Source organism: Silene latifolia, chromosome 2 (genome assembly GCF_048544455.1).
Source record: "Silene latifolia isolate original U9 population chromosome 2, ASM4854445v1, whole genome shotgun sequence".
NCBI classification, from domain to species: Eukaryota; Viridiplantae; Streptophyta; class Magnoliopsida; order Caryophyllales; family Caryophyllaceae; genus Silene; species Silene latifolia.
Window position 1 is genome coordinate 143,574,287 of NC_133527.1, and position 6,000 is coordinate 143,580,286.

The window sequence follows — 6,000 nt, forward strand, 5'->3', positions numbered from 1 at the left end:
TGTGATCATAAGTCCTTCCGTGTCATTTTCAAAGTTTCAAAAACACCTTTTCATGCCGTTATAATGGCCATTTCAAACCTCGGTATTTTGCCGACCGTTGCACGCCTTTCTAGGCCGTCATAATGACGATTTTCAAACCCGGTTTTTATAACCATTTCAACACGCCTTTCTAGGCCGTCGTAATGACGATTTCAAACCCGGTTTTTACAACCGTTTCTAAGCACCTTTTTATGCCGTTATGATGGCCGTTTCAAACCTCGGTTTATTGTCGACCGTTGCACGCCTTTTTATGCCGCTGTAATGACGATTTTCAAACCCGGTTTTTCACAACCGTTTCAAACCTCGGTCTTTCGCCGACCGTTGCATTTCAAACAACATGTCTTTCTAGGCCGTCGTAATGACAATTTTCAAATCCGGTTTTCACAACCATTTTAAAATACACCTTTTTATACCGTTGTAATGACGATTTCAAACCTTAATTGATTTTCACAAACCATTTCAAAATACCCTTTTACGTCGTCACAGTGGCCACTTCAAACCTCGGTCTCTTGCCGACCGTTGCATTCTCAAAGCGCCTTTTTACGCCGTCAAAATAACGAATTCTATCCTCGAATTTTCAAATTCGAAATCAATTTTTCAAGCCGTCGTAATGACAATTTCAACCCGCGCAACTTTCCAATTTTCAGATCTTGTTTTCGAAATCAAATTTGGCTGTTCTTAGCCGTCGTAATGACAATTTCAATTCTCACTTTTCGATTTGCATACCGTCTTTTAAAGGTTAAAACAATTTTCTAACCCGTCGTAATGATGAATTCAATCCTCATAATTTCCAATTTCAAATCCAAATATTTGAAAACAAATTTAACCGTTTTCAAATTTCAAATTCAAAATAAAATCATTTGAAAGCCAATTTAAACGTTTTCAAATTTTAAATTCAAAATCAAATCTTTGAAAACGAATTTAACCGTTTTCTATTTTCAATTCAAAATCAAATCTTTGAAAACAAATCTAACCGTTTTCAAATTTCAAATCAACCTTCAAATCATTTGAAAACAAATTTAACCGTTTTGAAATTTCAAATTCAAAATAAAATCTTTGAAAACCAATTTAACCGTTTTCAAATTTCAAATCCAATTTCAAATCATTGAAAACAAATTTACCGTTTTCAAATTTCAACTCAAATCAAATCTTTGAAAACCAATCTAACCGTTTTCAAATTTTAAATCCAAAATCAAATCTTTGAAAACAAATCTAACCGTTTTCAAATTTCAAATCCAACTTCAAACCATTTGAAAACAAATTTGACCGTTTTCAAAATTCAAATTCAAAATCAAATCTTTGAAAACAAATTTAACCGTTTTCAAGTTTCAATCCAATTTCAAATCTTTGAAAACAAATTTAACCGTTTTCAAATTTTCAACCCAATTTCAAATCAAATCCTTGAGAACAAATTTAACCGTTTTCATGGCCATTGTGATGACGATTCCAAATTCTTTAATTCTTTAATTATCGATTTTCAAATCCGAAATTCGGAATTTCAAAAACCGTCTTTGGAAACAGTATATCGTTTTTCGAGCCGACTCAAACTCAAACCGTCTTTTGAAAACAAATTTAACACAATTCTTCAACTGATCGACTTTCGGAGATCCCTACTCTTCGGAAACCGTCCATAAAACGACAAATGAACCTTTTTGAAAATTTCTATTTTCGAAAATTTCAGTCCACCTTTCTGATTCAGCCTCGAGTCAATTAGAGTCCAGTCGATTTCAAGTCAAGTCATCTAGATAACGTCGAATCTCCACCGAAGTTAGTACCTACCTTCTGGTCTAGGTCGTGTCGCCTAATTGTCGAGACATCTTCAATGGCGTTAGCTGAGTCAAAACCTCTCGGGCATTAAACTCGTCTTTCCCCTACATTACGGGTCAAGGTCAAGTTTGTGTACGCGTCTTGTCCAACGGCGTCACGCCAAAAACGCACATCCAAACTGAGTCAAAAGTCGCCTGTCTAGGCATCAGTATGCCAAAGTCGACACTCGAGTCAAAGTTCAAAGTCATGCACCAAGAGTTCAAACACAAGAGGTCATTCACGATCTTTAATGAACTCATAACCTAGTCACACCGTCGCGTCTTCACAACAAAAATGCCTTTTGTGCATATGTGTCGTACTTGCCTTTGTTTGTGCAATCCCTTGCCAAGACAAGTTATAACGCCTATCGTTATGTCAATCAGGAATCCCTTGGGTGCCGTCAGTCGCCAACCAGAAAATCAAGAAGCTGATCAACCTTCATCCGCCATGACTTCTGCCGAAACCAACAACATGGTCCTTCGACTCCTAGCTACCGTGGAAAACTTGAGCACTCGTCTCTCCCAAGTTGAGGAAAAAATGATAACCGGGAATTCTCCTTCTTCCGATATTGAACAAAGGGTTAAGCTCCTTGAAAGCCGACTACTTGCCAACGACAAAACCAAAACCAGACGACCTCATATGTTCTTCCCTGATTTGGGTATGCCTTATGCCACTGCCTTGGAGAGGCTAATCTCCAAAGGAAAGCTCAAACCAATTGGTCCAACTCCAGACCCTTTACCAAGCAAGCGAGGTCGAAGATGGGATGGAAAATTGTTTTGTCAATATCACTAAGGTCGCGGACATGACACTGAAATGTGTTTCCCTCTAAAAGGCGCCATCCTTGATATGATCGAAAAGGGCGAGCTACCATTACCTCCCTCAACAAACAACAAGAACAATTGATGTGAACATTATTTGCGCACATTTAGTCCCTTAATTGAACTCATTTTGCATACTATTATAACATTCCATAGCCATTTTATCCGTCAAATGCTTTCTATTTTGCTTTCCTAGTGCATTTCGTATGTTTTGTAGGAATGAAGACAATTAGGCGGAAATTCCCATCTTCCGTGCATACTTAGAAGCTTTTTGACGATATTAGATTGACTAGTATGAAGAGGAGACAATAATGATGACCAAGGATGTAGGAATAAAGAGTATATAGAAGGAACATAGGGTTAAGAGTAAGGATGACGAGAAGGAAGGCATTACAAGAAGCAATTGCTCGGAACCAAACCAAGAGTTACTCCTTTGGCTCTAAAAGTATGTTATATGAAACGGCGTCGAAAAATCAAGTGATCTAGGATTTTGAATCACTCCAATAGAAGTCCGGATGAGAAAATGACGTCCGTTTTACAATCCGAGCTCAAATAGAGAAACTGTCTGCCAGGACGAGCGTCTCGAGACACAATCCGCTCATCTCCTGCAGGACGAGCGTCTTCCCTTCAAGACGCTCGGATTGTTTGACAGACAAGAATGAAGAAAAACACTGCCTTAAGATCCAAGCGTCTCGTGCTTGATCCGCTCGTCTCACCCTGCCACTGGACGAGCGTCCCGACCCTTTGGACGCTCGAATTCCTGCACAGTCCCAGCACGTCTTTTCTTGCTCCACTAAAGATGCGCATATTTTTGAAAGACTAGCGAAAAGAAGACCCGCATCTTTTCTTGAGAGGAGCGATTCCTCAAGGACTTAATCGTCATTAAAGCCCTTAGTAACCCTAATTTGTGCACCTAATCCCTACTATAAATACCCCATTTGTAATAATAAAAAAAAAGCTCTCTTAACCAAGCTTCCACATTAGAAATTGATCTTAGATTATATTAGGAGTATATTAGAATAGATTACTCTTTAATCTTTCCAAAAATCACACATTAATCTCTCCTTAATTATTGTTCAAGTATATTATTCTATTATCATGTTTATACTTGTTGTGATAATTGACACCATTAATGACATGTTTTCCATGACAATGAGTGAGTAGTTACTAAACTAGGATTAGTGGGAAATTAGGGGAACCGACATGGGGAATAATCATGCTTAATCTAATATGTTTTCATAATAAATTTTTTTTCTTGTTGTGATGCCAACCTATGCACATGTTATGTTTGATGAAATGCTAAGCCTATGAATCCTTGCATTTACAAACATCTCTTATTTATTCAACTTGACTTGTAAGATATAAACCAACTCGAGTCTTGTTAGACCATGCATAGAAGTTGATTAGGAGGAAAGTAAGTCGACTTGTAGGTGTTGTACAATCTAATCGATTCGGCTCCGGGACCCAACTCTTCCTAAGGACCGTAAGAGATAAACCAACTCAGTTCCTTTACAACATTAATTGCTTGCAACTTTGTGAACATGTTAGTATGATCAACTCCCATGAATCCCCTATGAACCCATGATACCCTAGCGCTTTTAATCATTTATTTGCATCCTTCATTTCATTGCTTGTTTTACTTTATTTCTTGCATTAATCTAGAACATAACTACAAACCCCATCAATTGTGACACTAGCATAAATTGAGATAGATAGACTTAGTACCCAAAGCACACCGTCCCATGGATCGACCTCGACTTACCACTAACTAGTTGTTTGTTGAGTATTATAAATGTGTTTTGATTGGGTGTACAACGACACGCTCATGATAAAAAATGGCGCCGTTGCCGGGGACGGTGTTTTGTGATTAAGTTCTTGTTTGTTCCTCAAGGTCGTTCTTACCATTTTTGTCTAGTTTTCTTGGTTGTAGTTGTTTCCTTGTCTTAGCTATGAAGACCCAAGACTTGGTACATGGAGTATGTGGTAGATCTTTTGAGTATGACTACAATGGGTATGGGGAGTTTGAGGAGCAAGTCAACACAAACCTGCCTTACTACTCATACAATGAAAATCCTAACTACTACCCCAAATTTTCCCACCAAAATCACCACATCCAATATCAACAACAACCATCCACCCAAAACTCACTTTATAACCAATTCCAAATGCCACAATATGAGCACTTTCACACCCACCCACAACAAAAAGATGAGCCCAACTTTGATATTCAAGATATGGTTCTCCAAATGATGGGAGACCAACAAAATTGTTTCACACAAATTCTAGAGGAGAGCCAAAATAGGAACAATGTTCTCCAAAGCGTTGTTACCCATGGTGAGGAGTTGGCAATTTGAATTGCCCAAATGAAAGCAACCCAAACAAGCACTCCCCACCAATCCTTGAGTATTGAACATGAATGTGAATTTGAGGCAATGACCTTTGATGAAAAAGATGTGAAGTGGGAAGAGCCAATCTCCTTGAGCTCTTCTGAGTATGAAAGTGTGGTATTTGATGAGGAAGATATGAGGTTGAGTAAGCTAAATACTCTTAACCTTTGTGAGTATGAGGGTGTATCATTTGATGTGAACATTGAGGTGTTGGAGAAAGAGTTAATGAAGAGGAGTGAATCCCCTATCTATGATTCGTATGGAGATAGAGATGATGACAAGCCAAAGGAAGGAGCTTATGCGGAATATGTGTCTTGCAAGGACTTATGGAATGAAGAAGAGGAATGGAGTTGTGATATTGCCTCACTTGAGGACCCCATCCTTGAGAAGTTTGAGGTATGCTTCCACGAGGAAGATGAATGTCTCTTTCCTATTGACCATAAAGACCTTTTCGCACCCACCATGGAGCCTATGATTGTTGGAGATGATATGGTGGACCTTCTCCAAAAGGTCAAAACATCATATAAAGGGTACTTGGTGGAAAAGCTCAAGAACAAACTTGCAAATGAACGTGCTTGTGGAAATTTGGCACCCACAATCTCAACTCCTAAGGTATCCGATCATCAATGTTATGAGAATTCTCCTTCTACTTTGGAAGTATTGACAATTCAAAGTGATATCATCATCACCGAACTTAGAGGAGAAGGTGGTAAGTGGAAGTCTACGGATGAAAATGAACCATACTTCATACCTAGTGTTGACAAGAATCATGGGCATGTTGGTTTGAAGAATTTCAAATATTCAAGTGCCAAGGGCAAGGGGAAAGAGAGAATAAGTGACAAGCTACATTGGCCAAGCTTCATATTGAATTGGAACAAACCGTATTCATGCTTATTTGAGGATTGTGCTCAAGCCTTTGACCGGTTATTAAGAGCATTAAGCTGTTGGGA